The following is a 20,293-nucleotide window of genomic DNA, read 5'->3' as shown; positions in this document are numbered from 1 at the left end:
CATTTCTTGGATTTTATGTTATTATCTTCATGGCACAGTTATTACATATTAAAGCTAATGGCTCTCTTTTGCTAGTAACCTAATATGGAATGTGATTGATATCCCTATCAGTACTTTAGAGAACTCTTTGAATTTCATAAGCAGAACCGAAGGAAGCAGGAGCAGGTGAGCAGAATATCCTTATGTGTACAACACACTAAGCCTGGGGTTTTCACTGCAGCATATAAAAATATCTTGAAACCTTACAATACTGAAGCTTTCCAGGTTCTCCTGTTTGCAGGAAATCTGCTCCAAACACAGTTCATTTTTTATCTAAATAGGGATCTATTTGTGAGTTATCTATAAAGTAATTTGCAAATACCCATCCCATTCTAACTGTACCACTCTCTTTTTTTCCTTTTTTCTTCCTTTCCTTTCCTTTCCATTCCATTCCATTCCTTCATTTGTTCACTTGCCATCAGAATTAGTTTGCAAATCACTCAGGATGGATCTCGCTTTTTTGTTGATGTTACCTTAAAGCAACACATAGATGATGCTCTAGAAAACAATAGCAGCAACTGTTATGTACTGAAGTTCTCACCCTGGGCCAGCAGGGGGATACTGTAGATAGTTATGCAAATGAAGGATCAAAAGTGACGTTCAGTGATTGGATAGTTTTAGAAAGTTGTTACAGTAACGTGGTACTGGAGCTCTATATAAGTAGACTGACTGAGCCCTTCAGTTCAGTTCTGTCCTGGCCTGTGAATAAACAAGAGCTGTTTGAAGAATTGCTGTGTCGTCTGATATGTTCACCCACAACTTAACAGCAACTGTACTAGCTATGTGGCCCCAAAGCTTTTAATTAATGATTGAGGCAGCCACTTACGAAATAGTTCCATTAAATTCAGCAGCATCGTCCTAGTGTAAGTGCTCTATGGATTCTTAGCCTTTGTATTGTTTGGAAATTTGCTACCCTTCAGGTCTTAATGCACACCTGATCCCACTTCACAACCACCTGTTAATGAATCATCTTGATTAAATGAAAGTCTGGTGTTTTGTTTTGGAAAAAATATTGACTGTGTTCATTTCATGACTATTGAAACAGGGCAAAGGAGTGGTTGTAAACATTGTTTTATAGGGAATTTTTAAATGGCAAAATGCTTCCTTAGGAAACAGCAAACCCAAGTTTTACTAGGAAAAAAGAAAGAAAGAAGATATATTCTGTATTACACACATACATGCATGCAACACAACCCATGCTGGGCCTCATAAAATACAGCCTGTAACCTTCCGTTCACATAGCCACAGCAATCCGGTGACAATAAACAGCATCCTACCAAGCACAACCTCCATCAGTTAACGAACACAGAGAGCAAAACCCTGTCAGGCTATCTGGTTGTTGTCACACTGTTTTGCGGTGCAATGGTTTCGAGGGGAAACAGATAATTTGCAGACTGAATGTCTCCTGTACAATGGGTGTCTGACAGTGAAGGGAGATTTTCCACAGAGAAATTGCAGTGCATTGAAACAACCTGAGGGTTTGTCTAGACTTGGGAAATTTGCACTGATGGTGATGTCTACATCAATTCAGAGGCACCATGTGCTCTTCAAGATGCTCCTGACAATGCGCTGTTCCTGCAGGTACAAAATTGCTTACATACAGCGTAATGACATGATCATAATACCAAGTAATGGGGAGGATTTTGCTGTTCTAGAAAATGCTATTAACTCACGTTTGAGACAGGGCAGTCCAACGCAGGCAGGTAAGGGACAACCCATGGCAGTACACCAGCTCCAGAGTGGGCCTAATTTCAGAGGAGTCTCAGAAAACAGGACAACTTTGACTTCTCTCAATCTGCCCCCAACATGCCATGCACACACTTGTTTTTCCCCTCTTCCACCATTGGAGCACTGATGGCAGAGCAAGGAAAGCTGCAGAGGTCCCCTTAGTCACAAAAAAAGGCCTCTGGGGGTGAAAAAAAGGCCTCTGGGAGAGCCAGGTCCACAAAATCCTGTGCCCTTGGATATGTCCTCACATAGGGTTGCCATATTTCAAAAAGTGTAAATCCAGACACAAAAGTTACTGAGTTTTGCCCAATGTTGTTGAGCTTTTTCTTGCAAAACTCAAAAATAATTGAAGTTTTTGAGCTATTGTAAAAGAAAATTCACCAAAATCTAGAGCGCCGACATTGGTTGCCATACGTCTGGATTTTCCCGGACATTTAAGCTATTTCGGCCTAGACACTGTTTATAACAGCCAAAACCCGGCTATATCCAGGAAATTCCAGATATATGGCAGCCCTACCTCACAAGCACCTCGGGATTGGAAAAAAAGACCTGACTGGGGAGCATGGCATGCTTATGACACACAACCCCGGGCTGCTCAATTGCGGGGGCAAGTTGGCATACTCAGCTCAGAGTTCTTTATTTTTCAAATGTATTTCTCTTGTACTTTGTTATGGTTGGTGGATCTGAGGGGTCTAGGAAAAATAAATTCCACAATATTATGGAACAAAGAATAAGTGTGCTTCTCCATAAAGCTACACACACACACACACACACACACACACACACTTTAGATGTCTTTCCACCCCCCTATACCAAAAGTAAATGAGTGCTTACTGTACTAAGGTTCCATTTATGCATGGAAGTTTTAATAGTATCTGTGAGTTTTCTAGTGTAAAGACGTATGCACCAAAATGAGTTGCTCCTAATCTTCTGCTGTGAGCTATAGCACAGTAAAATTACTTGGCAGAAAATAGGAAGAAACGAACACTGAATGATACCATATGATGGAAATGAAAGGACATGTTGATTGATGTGTGATACAGAAAAGGGGACTGATGACATGAAATGAACAATACAGACAAATTGTTCCCCTCAGATCTGTGATTGGCAGGGACTAAAAAATGCAATTTCTGTGGCAGTAAATTGTGAAATTACAACACTTTAATTCAGACTTTTTTCTCCCTTTGTCACTTCTTTTTTTGACAGAAATGTAAAGGTGCTGCTTCTTTCTGTTTTGAGCTTGCCTCTCCATGTTACATTAAATTCAGCTATTCTTTCTATGGAGTTGTTTCTGAGCTTCTGTTCTGAGGCTTCAAAGGAAGCTCTTACAGTTAATTCAGGCAGCCTGCCAAAACTATGCAGCTCTGAACAAAGTTTTAAATACTCCCGCTTTGGAAGTACATGCACATTTTATTTTCTCAACTTAACTTTCCTAACGTCATTGATTCTTAAGGTAAAGGGACCCCTGACCATTAGGTCCAGTCGTGACCGACTCTGGGGTTGCGGCACTCATCTCGCTTTATTGGCCGAGGGAGCCAATACAGCTTCCGGGTCATGTGGTCAGCATGACTAAGCCGCTTCTGGCGAACCAGAGCAGTGCACGGAAGCGCCGTTTACCTTCCCACCGGAGCGGTACCTATTTATCTACTTGCACTTTGACATGCTTTCGAACTGCTAGGTTGGCAGGAGAAGGGACCGAGCAATGGGAGCTCACCCCGTCGTGGGGATTTGAACCGCCGACCTTCTGATCGGCAAGTCCTAGGCTCAGTGGTTTAACCCACAGCGCTACAGTACTATAAAAGTTGGTGCAATCAAGTCCATTCATTAAAACACTGGCCACCAAAATACCCCCAACCATTTACGTAAAGGTCTGTACAAAACTGAGTTGCCAAGACATATAAGAGGTTTAGAAAAACTTTTTCTAGTTGACTAAGAACAAAGCAATAGTCCATATGCAGTGTGAATTTTATGCCATTTGCTTTAAAGGGAGCCCAGTGGCAAAGCTCACCTGTGCATCAGATAATACTAGAAGGAATAACAGTCCTCTAGAGCGGTCTACAAAAGAAGCATGGATGCATGAGATCTTTTGAACCTCAAGAAGGTAACATACCTAATAAGCTGCCTCCTCCTCATGCCCTGGAATAATTCACTAGTAAGAATTCTTTATTCTGTATGTCAAGTTCAAGCAAACAAGGACCCCTGGAATGATGTTTCCACAACTGCAGAAGACCTTTACTTCACAGAGTCCCAAAACACATTCTACATTTCCAAAACTTTGGCTCTTCCTGATATTAGCTTGGGAGCTGTTGCAGAGCTGTCCTTACCACACAGCTAAGTAACATCCCCAGATATAGGTCATGTGGTAGAGCTCACATTATGGCTCCTTCCCATTAGGTGTGAAGCTGCTGTGGGAAGGAATGACAGATTTCTACTACATCACCTCAGAGATTTTCTAAGCAATGTGGGAACGAATGAGGCAGCAGCTTCCACACCAGCGCTAAAGATAACATGAATGTTTGGCACAGAAGACCAAAATCTGATGTTATGGGTTAGGTTGTAAGGAGGTTAAAGTATTTGATTACTTTATGGTGTCTAAAATAATGAGCTATGTAGCTATCACATAGCTATGAGCTATGTAAAAGGCGAAAGATTTATACGATCTGAGGAGAAGCCAGAGTATGAAGGTACTTTCTACCAACTTTGGTGGACGTGCCCAAGGATCAAGGCCTTCTGGGAAATGATCTATAATGAAATTAAGAAGGTCCTTAAGTGTACCTTCCATAAGAAACCAGAGGCCTTTCTCCTGGGCATGGTGGGCCAATTGGTGTCAAGGAAAGATAGGACGTTCTTTATGTATGCTACAACAGCAGCAAGAGTTCTTTTAGCAAAGTATTGGAAGACACAAGAACTACCCACGCTGGAAGAGTGGCAGACGAAGGTGATAGACTATATGGGACTGGCTGAGATGACTGGCAGAATCCGTGACCAAGGAAAAGAGACGGTGGAAGAAGATTGGAAGAAATTTAAAGTTTATCTTAAGAACTGTTGTAAAATTAATGAGTGCTAAAATGTCATGGGTAATGTAAAACAGAATTGCAGTGACAAATAATTGGGTAAGAGAAAAAGGATTAAAGAAAGTGAATTATAAGTAATTGAAATTAGGGGTTGCTGGAAAAGTTTAAAACAGGGATGCAGAAAAGGGAGGTATGGGGAAGTCGTTGAAATAAGGTGTAAGAAAAAGAGGTTATGAAATTATACGTGTTTATATGTTTGTTTATGTATTGTCTTGTATTGTGTTTTAATATATGTTGGAAAATTAATAAAAATTTATTTAATAAAAAAATAAAAAAAATAATGAGCTATGGCTTGTTCTGGGGCTTCCAAAACAGATTTGGGGAGAGAGGGATCATTTCCATATACCAACTGCTTTTTCTGGGTCTTGGCCATAGTGTCACTGTACAATGTTTATACCTTTGGCACACTGGTATTTTTTAGCCTATAACCTTTGATTACAACTCAGAAATGTCAGGAACTGGGGACAGAATTTTGCCCTTTTGATATTATGAAATTTCCAACCCCTCTTCTGCAAAGCAGGACTATCTTGACCTTCATCTGGTCTTGTGCATGAATTAGTATTAAGTATAATTCACTAATCCCTGCTGTGACCACAAAGAGCCCACAGGTTGAAGATTGTTTCATGTAGGGGCCATGTGTTCTCCGTTATAGACGGAGACAGTGCTGTATTTGAAGGTGACCTCTACCTGAAGGACAGTTTGGTCCAAGCAAGATTTAGGATAAAAGGCCATAAGAATAGAGAGCAGAGACTGTTAGCACCCTTTTCTGCAAATCAATCAAAGTTGCCACAAAACTAAGGTAAAAGTTAACACCCATATTTAAACCAACTGTGGATGACACTGAAAGTGTGGACTCAAGTCCACAATAGCTTATTACACAATTTCTTAGTCTTTATGACGCTTTGCTGTTTTCACAGCAGACTAGCCCAACTGTCCGCTCTGGATATTCACCACAGGGGATGAACTTCACCAAGTTCTCTGTGGCTTTCCCTATCCTAAGATTTCTTGCATTTCTCTCTCTCTCTTAAATGGTATTTTAAAGATAAATGAATATTGGCAACATTCAGTTATTTTTCTCTAGAAATATCCCCAATAGCAATTCAACAAATATACTCTTATCATACATAGTTCTGTTTGTAGGTAACGTGAGCTGAGAATATCAAAGTGATAAATGATAAAAGAGATTTTGGAATGAGGAAAATTTATCTTTTTGACAGCTGAGTTAAGATAGAGGCTGCTAAAGTCTCCTCCAGTTGTATGTTAGTATTGCACTTTCTGAAATAGTGTTCAAGGTTAGATCTACTGAAAAATATACAACTGACTTACTTAAAGTTTCACACAAGAAATCTAGACAAAAGAAACAGCATTGCACAGTTTGTGTGTGGGAGTGTGTAGGATAGAGAGAAAACTCCAAACTGGTTTTAACACACATCTGTATCGTGCAGACACCTCATTGTATATATCATATTCCTAACTTTCATTAAAAAATTTCCAGTACATTATTATCTCACACGTGCAGTGTTTTCTGGGGGGATGCAGGGATACACATACCCCTAAACATTTCGTGAATCTAAGTGTGGCCTCATTGAGAGGCAGCATTTCAATATGAGTAAGAAAATGAGAGTACCCCTAAACATTTTTTTTTTTAGAAAAAAGCACTGCACACATGATTATATTTGAATGTACTTCCAAAGATTTATTGTTTCTAACCAGATGAAGTTATTCCAGATAAGGTTAGAAACAGATTCATGGAAATACTAGTTGATCATGGTCATGGCTCCATTGTGTTCTCCAGCCAAAGGAGAACTTAACAGGAGCTTAACAGGATTTCCTCTCGAGTTATCATTATCTTGCCAGTTTGGACATTTGTCTACCTAGGGTACACTGAACAATTTTACACATTTTTCCACTGCTTACAACATGGACTGAAGCCTGAATTTGTGGAGAGTTGATATTGAAACATACCTACCATGTAATGTATCCCAGGTCTAAATCATGCACTTTATTTGAAATCACACAATAGACAGACAGACAATTGTACTGGTTCAAATATATGTTTTCCATTTCAATTCTCCTCTGATCATAAATATAGATGGAAATATCCATTATAGAAAGCCAAATATTTTAATATGACCCTGTGAAACAATATTTTTAATTGCATGGGTGTTGTTCCCTTGTGGCTTGCATTCAGAGGCAGTGATTCCTGGTCATATATTCACTGTGATGATATCAGACAGACAGTGCTGTCTGGTGCCTCTTGGGACTGGTGGTCCAGAAGACAGAGGCCAATCAGAGGTGGAGTCTGAACCAATGACAGGCAAAGCCAACTAATTCTAGTGTTGCCCCCATCTTCCTCCCTGCTCAGTTCTACAGGGAGGCTAAGGAGGAGGAATCTGACACACACATAGCTAACCCCTGGGTAGGTTGTAAGAAAACAGGCAGGTGGGGGCTGGTGGAGTGCCAAATGGGGTTGGTGGGGCACTTGCCCTAATAGACCACCCTTCCCTGAAGACACATTGATGTCTTTCCAGCATTACAAAAAAGACAAGGGTAACCTGCAGTGGAAATTCAAGACCCCTTTTGTTTCTGTAATGTGTAAAAATGTCTTGCAGGAACTGTTGCACTTTTGTGAAACTTCTTCCCATTGGACATTGCTAAAATACAAGCATAAGCATTTCCTAGAAACTTCTTGTTTAGGCTATGGAGAATATGCTGCAGTAAGAGCTGTAAGAGCATTGAGGAAGAGGTTTCTTTGGCACATAATTTACTGTTTCTAACATAGATGTGGGACGAGTGATTCTAATCACTGAATTTCATTAGCTATCAGAATAATGGCTGCAAACAAGAAGACTGTTTATTAGCATCCAGCAGAAAAGCCAAAAGGTTCACCACAGATATAATCACAAAACTGCATTAACGAAGGATTAGTTAACAATGAGGCCTGCTGTGGTTTAGAAGATGGCGACTGTTGCCACAGAATCTGGAAGACTAGCTCAGATTTTCCATGGTTTGTAGAGTTAGAGCTACCATGTGGTGTGTTCTTTAAGGTGCCATCACACTGAATATGTTCATTAAAAAGCCAGCTTTTTGAAGCCATGAGGTTTTCTGAAGTGTGCAGTAGAATACAACTTTTTTTTTTTTTGAGGAGGGGATATAGTGGGGTTGGTTTGGGTTTGGGGGTTTTTTTGCAAAATTTTGCCAACAGCAAAAGTAAAGGAACACAATAATATGTCACATCAAAAAGTGCCCATCATAAAAGAGTTGGAGTAAAGATTGACAGTAACTTTTGTATCTGGGCTCTTAATTATTTTAAATCAGAATCCTCCCTCCTTGTGTAAATGTTAGTATTGTTGAGTTTCGAAAACACAGACTGCTACTTATTGGCGGTGGTCCCATTTCTTGCCTGACATTTCAGTCAGAAACGCAGCAGAGCAGGTGGGGCTTGGGAGAGGGCCAGCTGCTAATCACTCTCCAAAACAAAATTTTCATTTAGGCGTTTTACGTTTTCCAGGCATTGACCTGCTCATTTTTCAGGCATTTCAGAGTGCGAGCACTTTGATCACATTCCAACCCAAACACGATTGTTTACATACAGTATGGCAGCGTACAATTTGTTAAACCTTGATCTGGATTTTGATTTTTTTTTCAGACACTAGCTGCATACTTCACAAGCTGTGCAGTTTACACCTGAGGCTCTTCTGGCTCAGAAATGCTGGGGTTTCTTTTTCTTTCTTTCTTTCAGGTAAACATTCATTCCCATTCTCTTCAATAGAAGTCTTAGTAATAGCCTCTCCAGAGGTTAAGAAGTGCAGGGAGATGATTGGCACGAGTGACTTGTAAGAGGCATTTCCAATGCTGCAGATAAAGGGGAAAGCAGACTCACTGCCTGCTGTTTGTAAAGCTGTATTGAAACATCATTTCCCCCCCTTTAATTATATGAAATGTTCACTTAGCCCAGGTCTCAAGGGAAAGGCAATTGCTTCATATGAAAAGAGCTTAGGGAAAGCCAACACTTCTCCTGTTCTGTATGTTTGCATGCATCATAAGGCGACCCCAAACTTGTTATGTGTTGAAATTAACACAACAGTGCTTCAACGGTAGAAAACTCACCAGCATGGTCAAGATGAGTCCTTAGACCAGGATTACAGAAGAAAAGAAGCATTACTGGAAAAATCGGACTTCTGCTTTAAGAGGCAATCAGTCTGTATGCCAGGTTTGGTTACTCCCACAGCAGAGGAGTGTGTGAAGGAATAATACTCTGGGCTGCCTCCTTATTAGTGACTTATAGCACTAATATTAATTGGTTTCCCTAGATTCCTAACAAAATTTTAAAAAGAAAGTTGGGAAAAACACCCTTCTCAGTCGCTGACACTGCTATTGGTGGTGATGCTAAAAATGGTGGTGATCAGAAATGAGCTTTTCCACTTTTCTTTTTAAAATAGCGTTATACAGTGGAACCTCTGGTTAAGAACTTAATTTGTTCCGGAGGTCCATTCTTAACCTGAAACTGTTCTTAACCTGAAGCACCACTTTAGCTAATGGGGCCTCCCGCTGCCACCGCCGCACGATTTCTGTTCTCATCCTGAAGCCAAGTTCTTAACCCGAGGTACTATTTCTGGGTTAGCGGAGTCTGTAACCTGAAGGGTATGTAACCTGAAGCATATGTAACCCGAGGTACCAATGTAGTGTAATACATGTGTGGAGTGAGAGCCAATTACAGGTGGAGCCACCTGATTCTAGGTTTGCCCCCATCCTCCTAACCTGCTGAATTCTTTAACAGCAACTCAGATTAAGGAAGAGGAAGCTGGCAGCCAGTGCCATCCCCCCTGGAAGGCAGGCAGATGAGGGCTGGCTGACAGACTGAGGGTGGTGGGGCATTCACCCTAATGGACTACTCTCCGCTGGATAGCGCTATAACATTCTTCCACTTAATTGATATAGATATATCCCAAATAGGTTTTTAGCAGCCCTTAAAAGATAATTAAAATGAATAAAGTGATAAAAGATCACAATGGAAAAGGGTTATAATGAATGTGTGCTGAGCTGTGGTAGATCCACCTCTTTGATACTTCCTTGTACATGTTGAACCCCCATTCCTTTAAAAAGATAGATGAGCAGTGCTAAAAGCATCTGTAATTGTGGAGATTGTGCTGATCATATAAAGAAGAAGAAAAGTGGGCTTTTCTATGGTCTGTGAAAAGACAGAACTACAGGGAAAATGCAGGATGGCAGTATTGTATGGATGCTCTGAAAAATGTAAGGGAACAAAGCATGGAAATTACACACTAAATGCCTAGTGTGGAGAAACTCTGCAGAAGAAGGCACTCAAAGTTCTCTGACCTGAGATTTAAGTCTGCACTCATTTCACGCCACCACACGAGAGAGTGGCAGGCATAGTCATGGTGATCATTATGGTTGTCATAGTAATAAACCTACTATACTCCGCCACATTTGCCATTATTTGCTAACCTCATGGAAGTCACTGTGGACAGTGCCAAAAACTGTTCAGACTAAAGAGTACTGAAAGTGTTTAAAGACAGAAACGTTTCTGGCATCCATCCAAAATGACTAAGCCGTGGCATTATTCAAATCAAAGCTTACCTGTGTCATATTTTAGACATCTGTCTACTTATTCCTAGGAGTTTTAGCTGCTAGTTTGTTGCTCATGTGTGACTTATGGGTTTAAAGGAATATACAAATAAAGGGAAATCAAAGCAGTCTATTAAAGAGTTTAAAGGAAGCGTTACTGAATAACATAACAATAGCAGAGTATATAGCTTAGGGAGGGGGAGAGAGTGGATTGGGATCTACTAGTAGATCTCTGGGTTATTTACCGTGGATCAGCAAGGGTTTCTTATTTCCATTTGTTTAACAACAACCACACACCTTTTCCCAGCTAGTTTTTAAAGAGCATTGTTAAGATGGTGGGGCATTTTGTCTGGAAGTATGTCCAGGTGCCCCTAAATTCATGCAAGTAGTGTCTGGTCAAGTGTAACAGACATGACATCGGCATTAATTTACCAGTGCTGAATACGATGAAGGGTGTTGTGGAGAGAATGAAAAACCTCTGCAATTCTACAGTAAAAGAAGCAAACCTAAATGGAGAAATGAACATGGAAATAGAAACTGTTCTAGTGTGCGTTAAACTCACTTTAAAAAACTTTGGAATCCCACCTAGGCAGGCTCTCAAAAGTCTACTCAAGAAGGAGACCCTCAAACTATGGCTGAGGCATGCACAGACATTAAGCGGTTTCTCCAGTTACTCGCAGGGCAACAAGTGAATCCCACAAAAGCACCATGTAGTAAGTGACCCCTTTGGCCTGTTCTTTGAGTGACTCATTTGCTACTCTAGAGAGCAGGGTATGAAGAGGAAATAATATATTAGTCCGGGATCGCCATATCCTTTATGTAAAAGCAAATTTCAACATTTCCACATATCAGTGTTTTTGGACCAACATTCTTAGGGCCAAATTGGACACAATTGGGAGGTTATTGCTGTTAATTAATTTTTTCTTTTTTGTATCTTTATTTTATATGCTGTTGTGGATTTTGTTCATGTGAAAATTGTTGGTTGCTTGCTTTTGGATGGTGGTGCTGTGGTGTAAATCACTGAGCCTCTTGGGCTTGCTGATCAGAAGGTCGGCGGTTCGAATCCCCGCAATGGGATGAGCTCCCATTGCCCTGTCCCAGCTCCTGCCAACCTAGCAGTTCGAAAACATGCCAGTGCAAGTAGATAAATAGGTACCGCTCCGGCAGGAAGGGAAACAGCACTCTGGTTTCTGTCATGGTGTTCCACTGCACCAGAAGCAGTTTAGTCATGCTGGCCACATGACCCAGAAAGCTGTCTGTGGACAAACAGACAGGCTCCCTCAGCCTGAAAGCAAAATGAGCACCGCAGCCCCACAGTTGCCTTTGACTGGACTTAACCGTCCAGGAGTCCTTTACTTTACCTTTATTGTCTATGATGACGTTTATAATTATGTTTCTTTTATGTTGTAAGCTACCTTGAGCTTTGCTTTAACGACGAAAAGGCATCATACAAATAAAATTATGTTGTATGAGAAATGACTGTGAAAGCAGTTCAGCTCTGGAACGAATTCCTACTTTCAGAATGACACACCCTGTTCTTTAATTCCAACTGTATACATTTTGCATGCAGCCCCTTGGTAGATCTTTGGGTTTCTAGAAAAAGAAAACAGGAGATCCAACTAGCCTGGAGTCTCTCCGTACTAATATAGCTCATTTCAAACGCTTAGAACACTTCAAGTGCATTTTTTCAGTAGTGCTTACAAGAGTCCTGTATGGTAAGCTAGAATTTTTATTTTCTTGTTACAAATAGGGTGACCACTGATTCTACATTCAAAACGAAGAACTGCATCACATACACCAAAAAACAGGACATAAAAAGGTCCTAGATTTATATTATATTGCCATGTGCTAATTTATATGTATAGGTGCAAATTTAGAAATAGCTACTATAATTTGATTATAAATACATCTCACCATATCAGGGGAGCATATGACCAGATGTCCTGGGTACCTGCTTAGTCTGGTGCCCAGGTGCTCTTGCCAATGGGCAGCTGCTCTCCTTTCTCGTGGTTCTTTGCCTTTAAACTGGACTTAGAACAGAGAGCTCTTCAAACAGAGAATTGTCCTCTGTAAAGTGTGGCTTCCCTATTTGCAAAAGGGGGTCAGAGGCTTGGTGAGTTTGTGGCTCAGTTGCCATTTGGACTCGGGACTCCCCAGCTCACCCTTGTCATATACAAATGTATCCAAATGCTACTGATTTAGTGGCTGGCTAATTGGTTTAAAGGGAGAGGTGAGTAATCAACTAAAAATGTTTTAATTGGTGGACAGCGTTGCACAAGAGATGCCCGTTTCCAGAAAGAAACAAGTTTGCTTGTGAACATATGAAACATCCACCTCTGCTATCTACTGCTGGCTCAAATATAGAATTGCAACATGGCCTTGGGCAAATCACTTAACATAATCTTTGCTTCAGATCGTTGTCTGTAAAATGACATAACTGTGCTTCCATACCTCACAGGGATATGGGGAAGGTGCATGGGGGGGGGTGGAGATAAGAGTAGACTAATGATTGCCAGATGCTCAGATGTTTCACTGATGAGGACCATGCAAGGACTCTGATCAAAGGAGGAGCCATTAAAAAAGGTCACTTTTGAGAGACTTTATTAACATCTTGGGTAGGCAATTAGTCCTCCTCTTAACTGGAACTTGTGCTTTGTTTTCTCGACCCCACCCCCTTCTCAACGTAATCTTGCCTGCTTGCACAGTATACAAATATTAATTTGTTATTGAAGTGGCCCCAGGAGAGAGCCTTCACAATAGCCCACTTCATTTAAAATTGGAAGAAAGGGCTTCTGTATGAATTTAACTTTTCAAGTGTTTTCTGAAAATGTACACAAGTTTAATTTAGGACACACACAATCACACAAACATAGTCATTGGAAAGAAAGGCAACACGGACTTCATCTGTCTGGGCATAAGACACCAATTAAGACTGGCTAGGAGGCACACTGCTGGTTAGAAAACACACAGTGTTGTAACACAACATGCCTTTATTCTGCTATAAACACTTAAGCAGGCAGGTATCACAAGACACAGCAAAGAGGCTCCCCTGCTGAGCTGGCTAGTTACCATTCATCCCTACCAGCGAACCTGATGAATTAACCACTAAATAAATGTGTGCCTAACCCCACCCATCTCTTTTCTCTGGCAACCCCCTGTACCAAATGGCTGGAAGTGATCCAAGACAGATCTAATGAGGCAATGGCTCCAGAATCAAGGCTAAATCAGTTTGCACTGAGGATTAATTGTGTCCTTTTGTGAATTAATGGGGTGGGGTGGGGGATTCAACAGAGCAAGAGGTCCAGCTGACCTAGACCTCTCTCAGGTCAACCAGAAGGGAACAAGATCAGAATCACATTGTCTTCCGGTCAACCCAGAACTGACCTGGTCATCTGGGGCCATTTAAAACAGCATGCTGATGTGTTACAAGACCCCTGTCGGAACAGCTCCAGAATAAGCAACTAGTCAGGTTACAGCAAGGTCAACTGGACCTACGTGGCTCGCCTGCATGCTGAGATAAAAAGAAACACTCTGGGAACACCTGTTTTAATTATTTGGCATCTTGTACCAAAAGCCATGTGTTTTAAACAATCAGATTCATCTAAACCAGAAGTTAAAAACCAAACTTATTTATAGATACAGTATTGTATACTATTTGGAACCAAAACAACAAGCTGAGACTCAGCAGAACATAACCGAGTACATATACATTTTCTATTTGCTACCTTCATCATTAATGCTGCCCAGCACTTTGGCCTACTGCAATTCTTAATAAGACGCACTGGTGAGAGTTCTGTTAACTGGAATGACAGTGAAACAGTTCTCATTTTATGTTAGCCCTTCTGTTGCTTGAACCTTACTTTCAAATCCTGTAAATCAATGTTTCTCATCCTAGAACTGGAGGGTTCAGCCATCTGGTCCAAACTCTGCAAGAAACTGGAGCATTTTCAACAGACGGCTGTCCAGTCTGATTGTTGACCTCCAGTGAGGTAGAGTCCTACACATGCTAGAGAGGAAATACCACTGAACTCAGGGCAAGACATTTCTTAGGAAATGTGCTTAGGGTTACACCACAAAGGTCTCCCCATACTGAGTAACTGGAATATAAAACGACAGGTGAAAATCAGCCTGAGTGCACAGTATTGTGCCATGCTACTCGAGGGGGGGGGAAATCATAACCCATAGATTCAAAATGGGTGTAACCACTTAGGGAACGAGATCTTTAGGTTATAATAGAAGGCTCACTGAAAACAGCTGCTCAGCATGCCACTACAGTGAAAAAATCCATTTTAGTGTTAGGCATGATCAGGAATAGGAATGAAAAGGAAACAGCAAGTGCCATAATCTATTAGATATACCAATGATGGTGTATGCACTTTTGTGGTACAATGCACAATTCTGATTGCAACATCTTTTTAAAAATAACATTTTTAAGTTGGAGATACAGAGATACAGTATTATCCCTAGGAATAAAGAATTAAGAAGCCTGCTTTTATTTTTGTATTTTGTAAAGGCAACTAAGGGAAGACATGATAAGAGGTTTGTAACATTTTTAAATGTATGTCAGTATATGCCACCCTTTCCTCAAGGAGCTCAGGGTAGTGTACATGTTCTTCCTACTCATTTTCATCCACACAACCTTGTGAGCTTGGTTCAGCTAGGAGACTGACTAGTCTAAAAACTAGTGAGCATCATTGCACAGTGTAGTTATCAACCCAGTCTCCTTTATCTCATGCCAATATTTTAACCACTATATTTTGAAATGTGAGAAGAGAATGAATAGTGGGAAAATTACTGATTGGTGGTCTAAACTACTTGGGCTTGCTGATCAGAAGGTTGGCAGTTCGATTCCCCGCAATGGGGTAAATTCCCATTGCTCTGTCCCAGCTTCTGCCAACCTAGCAGTTTGAAATCACACCAGTGCAAGTAGATAAATAGGTACTGCTACAGCGGGAAGGTAAATGGCATTTCCATGTGCTCTGGCACTTGTCACAGTGTCCTGTTGCGCCAAAAGGTCTAGTCATGCTGGCCACATGACCCAGAAAGCTGTCTGTAGACAAACGCCAGCTCCCTTGGCCTGAAAAGTGAGATGAGAGCCGCACCCCATAGTCACCTTTAACTGGACTTAACCATCCAGGGGTACTTTACCCTTTTACTTTTTTTACAGAACTTCTTTATATGAATAATGAATGAATGATTCAATATATTTGTAACCTAGCAATAATTTATTGCTCTAGGATATTATTATGGCTAATTGCATGGTTGGCTATAAACTCTGCTTAGAGAGAGTTCTATCCAGCAGGCCATGTTTGAATTAGAGCGCTGAATGAGAGGAAGGCAATTGTGATGTTCTTACTCTTCATATTGCCTTCCCTCTATACCTGCTTCATCATTCATATCCCTGTTAGTAGTTATGTCTCCAGGTGCATGTCCAGGAATGTTTCATTTAACTGCTCCTCACTAGCCCCCTTATGCAATACATCATTAAAAATCAGGTAGCTTCCAACTAGGACTGTTGTGTCCAACTCTACATAATCACATGTGCTCAAATACAACATTCATGAAACACAGTTATAAATCACTCACTCAGTTTACCATAGCTAAGGTTTTAAACATGGTCTTTATCTTGAAGTGTACTGTTTCCCTCGACTGGCACAGAACCAATGCCTTTTCATTGGAACAAAATGGTTTTGTACATAAGTGAAGAGTGCGTGAGCATGTCTCTGTGTGTTCACACACTCACACATGGCTCACATACACCAACTCTCTCAGGCAACTATCAAAGGGCAATATATCATAGAAACCTCTTTGGAAAATAACATTGTGAGTGTAAAATACTAAATTTTGAATTATATTTCCCAAGCACAGTCATGTTTTTAGAGTAGGGGAGGAACCCATCCAGTGCTATTTTTCTAGAAAGAAAGGTGCCAGAAATCACCATGAACTCCTCCTTTGTTCTCTTATAATGGCAATGGTGTCCACCTAAGAAGTGCTAGAACTGAGTACCGAATGGAAAAAAAGCCTTGATCCCATCTAAATAAATTAAAACCAACATAATTCCACAGAATACAAAATGAAAACACAAATAGGCTACACTAAATCAATTTTTCTTGGCTGCAGCGGTCTAGCTTTAGCCATTTAGTTAATCTTCATAAACAAGTAACTCATTCAAAAGAAAATAAATTAAATGTTCTGCCTTGAGGAATGGTTTTATTTCAAATCTTTTGTAGTTACGATGTCATAATGTAAACTTTGCTAATGTGACTTCTTTTTTGTCTTCTGGAACATCTTGAAAACGATTTGGTGGAAGAACGGAAAAGACTATTTTTTTATTAAATGAAACAGTTTGAAAAGCAAAACCATTTCTGTAACACTGTTACAACACAAGGAGAAACAAAACAAAAAAACAAGCATATCTTCTGGAAGGAAAGGCTTCTTTTGCAAAAGAAAAACACTTCTTTTTGCAAAGTTTTTGGACCATATGTCATACTACTGTATGTCATACTACTGTAAAAACAACAAGAAATCATTCTGGGAGTATTATGTAAATGGACAGAACTAGCTTTGTACTGATAAGACATTGCTGGGTGGGAAATGTTATTTTTAAGTAAAAAGGCATGTGTAAAATGGAAACAAGTTATACATTAACTGGTGCCAGCTTTAAACCTGTATTAATAAATAAGCACTAATGACAAACAATATGAATTCAGACTGAACTTCGCCTTTCTCTGTGTTTTAAGATACAGTGGTACCTCTAGTTGTGGACACGATCCATTCAGGGGTGCTGTTCAAACCCCGAAAAGTCCGCAACTAGAGCAGCACTTCTGCGCAAGTGCGGAGCGCAATAGAGCGCTTCTGCACATGCACAAAGTATACACTTCCGGGTTTGCCGCATTTGCAACCCGAAAAGCCATAACGTGAAGCAAACGCAACAAGGTATGACTGTATAGTAAAACAAATCTGGGTAAGATTCATTTAAGCCTGGGACAGTCTGAGGCCCTGGACATTCCCAAGCATGCACAAGGCAACATTGCGGACAGTGTAGTTCCCAAAATGCCCAGCATCAACAAGGAAATGCCAATAACAACAATTTGAACGCAAATAAGTTTTATCTTGTGATAGTGGGGGAAACTGTGATCAGATGACCTGTGTGCTTGCTCCACTGACCGTCCAGGTTGATGAGTAATTTCGAGACATCTACTCTCCCCTCTTAAGTTTCTTTATCTTTAAACCAGACTTGGGTTGGACAGACCTTCAAGTAAAGTTCTGGCTTATCTAAAGTAGGACACACTCTTACCCTGAGGCACTGGCAGCTCAGTGCCATGAGAACTACGCCTCCTGTGATATTTAACTGTTCCGTTCACAAAGCGTATCTGCAGGATCTCCTGGTCCAGTATAATTTTGTGGCTTTCAGGCTATGAATGGATTGCTTTTTGCCAATTCCAGTGCTTCATGTCAGCGGTTGTCACTGGTGTATTTGTGGCTGCTTCCACACAGCTCCAATATATGTTTTGTGGTTCGGGCAGATTGTGTGTTTACAAACCATGACAGTCATGCCCGGTGCATGAATAAGATGGATGAATAGAGAGGAGGTGAAACATTCCACATCATAGTTTGTCTACAGGTGCAAAAATGGGCGAAGTCTAAAAACCTCGAGTTCTTTCACTATAATAAGGACAAATACGTCTGGCAGAAAGGTTGTTTTCCAAAAACCAGGATAATCGTTACTTTTTAAATTAGTTTCACAAACATTTACACTGAAGAATTTTAGTATCGCTGAAAATGAATTTACAAGAAGATGTTTTGTTTTGCAGACAATGGGGATACTTCATAGTCTAAAACACTAAACACGGAAATGTTTTGGGGGTACATACTCAAAATGAAGGGCTCAAGGTTATAAGAGGCCTTCCTTCAAATCAGCACCATTCGTTAAAGCATTTATGTTCATCAAGACTACAAACTGAGGTCACTCCTTTAGGTCCCATAGAACCTGCAATGGCTGTTTTCTCTTAATCCATGATTGCTAATTACAAGTCTGATTGTCTTTAACTATACAGTCTCTTTATTTTTTTATTTAAAAAAATCTAATCAGACACTAAATAAATGCTATTGTTATAAGGAGTCAGAGTCAACATACCAGGAGACCTTATTACCATGTGCATTGGCTGTAGCAGAAATCAAGGGTTGTGTAATGATATTCAAAAAGTGTGAATACTTCAATAAAGTCCTACAAATAGTGGAAGCTACTTTTCCTGTTCTAAACCATTACTGTCCCATAGGCTTTTAAGCCACAGATGCCCTCCAGGTGTTGTGGGACTATAGTTCTCATCTCTAGCCCTGACCATTGGCCATGCTGTTCATAGCTGATGGAAGCTGTATTCCAACATCTAAAGGGCTGCAAGTTCCCCATTCTTGTTTTCAGCCTACGGTGCGTTTGGTTCTGTTTTAACATTCCTCTTGCCCTTTCTGTAGTTAATCAAGGCTTGTCCTTTCAGTCTCCTTTTACGCTGTTGTTGGAAGATAAAGTTAAGACATTCATTAGCAAATCATGTATTCTGGCACAGGCTAAAAATGCCAAAGCTTTTTATCTCATGCTTCAAAGATGCAACTGTCACACAGAAGCCTTTGGGAGAACGGTTCCCGAATTTGAAATTCGTATTAAGTCTTGTAGAAGGCAGCACAAAGGTAAGCCTTGCACCTTGAAAGCAAAGGAAACAAAGAGAAACTTTATCTCTCATATTTAATCACACTAGGCAGCGTCTCGGTAGTATATTCTGTAGTTCAGGGCCAGAAATGCTCCACTTGCAAAGGGCAGGAAAATATTTAAGTTGGTCCATCTCTGGCTCACCAAAGAACTGCCTGGCCAAAGAGAAGCAACAAGAGCAAGCATGTATACGCATTTGCATAGTGGTCCCTTGTGTCCCTGCAAGTCCATAGATTTGAGCAGTATGTTGATGAAGGTCCACATGTTAGCATGCCTATGCCCCACCTCAACTGATGACTGTTGTTATGGTCCATTGTGCAAACAAATCTTGCACTTCCTCACTTGACTGGATACCGAGGAAACGACGCTTTGTGCTTCTGCGCTGTACTTCGCTTTAAAGCAAAATGGAGATGGGGACTGAAATAAATATCTGAAGAAGTGTGCATGCACACGAAAGCTTATACCCAGAACAAACGTACTTGGTCTCTAAGGTGCTACTGGACAATTTTTTAATTTTTTAATTTATTTTGACTGCGTCAGACTAACACGGCTACCTACCTGAATGGAGATGGGGATCGTTATAGATGAAAATTATTATTTTGTTGTTGTTGTTTTGAAACAAATTCCTTCCATAGGTCCTGTAGCCAGTGCCACAGAGCTTCCGCTGATTATGGAAGAATCAAATAACACAACATAAACAGTTCTATGGTGTTCCTCCTAAATACTCCTAGCTGCTGCATGCAGCTGAAGTGCAATGCAATTTCACAAAAATCCTGCTCCTCCCATAAACATTTGTAAGTATTAGTATTGTCTATGGCTGTTATTCCCAATTTTACACACCAACACACACACATACATAAACATATGAAGTGAATCCTCCATTTGTACGCTACATTCAGCATGCAGATATTATGATCAATGCATAAAAGGAAGGAGTGGAGTCACATTCCATATCTGCGCAGGCTTTCTGCAGACATTCAACTTAGCGTTGAAGCAGAGGTGGGAAACTTCAGGCCTGGGGGCCAAATGCAGCCTTCCAGGTCTCTCAGCCTGGCCCTTGGAACTACCACCTGGCCACGCCCCTGACTGGCCCTGTTTTGCACCTTAAATATTTTTGCCTGGCTGGAATGTGTCCTTGAATGCCTCTTGCTTGTTTGAA

At 40.6% G+C, this 20,293-nt stretch overlaps 1 protein-coding gene across 3 annotated transcripts in view; it reads right to left on the bottom strand.

Moving 5' to 3' along the window:
• KIF26B (kinesin family member 26B) overlaps positions 1 to 20,293 on the bottom strand; it is a 266,992-nt gene that overhangs the window by 208,105 nt on the left and 38,594 nt on the right. The gene's annotated exons all lie outside the window — the stretch shown is intronic.

This window comes from Podarcis filfolensis (genome assembly GCF_964270895.1).
Source record: "Podarcis filfolensis genome assembly, chromosome: 3".
In the NCBI taxonomy this organism is placed as follows: domain Eukaryota; kingdom Metazoa; phylum Chordata; class Lepidosauria; order Squamata; family Lacertidae; genus Podarcis; species Podarcis filfolensis.
The sequence above is the reverse complement of the archived record's forward strand: the minus strand, read 5'-3'. Positions and strand labels throughout refer to the sequence as shown.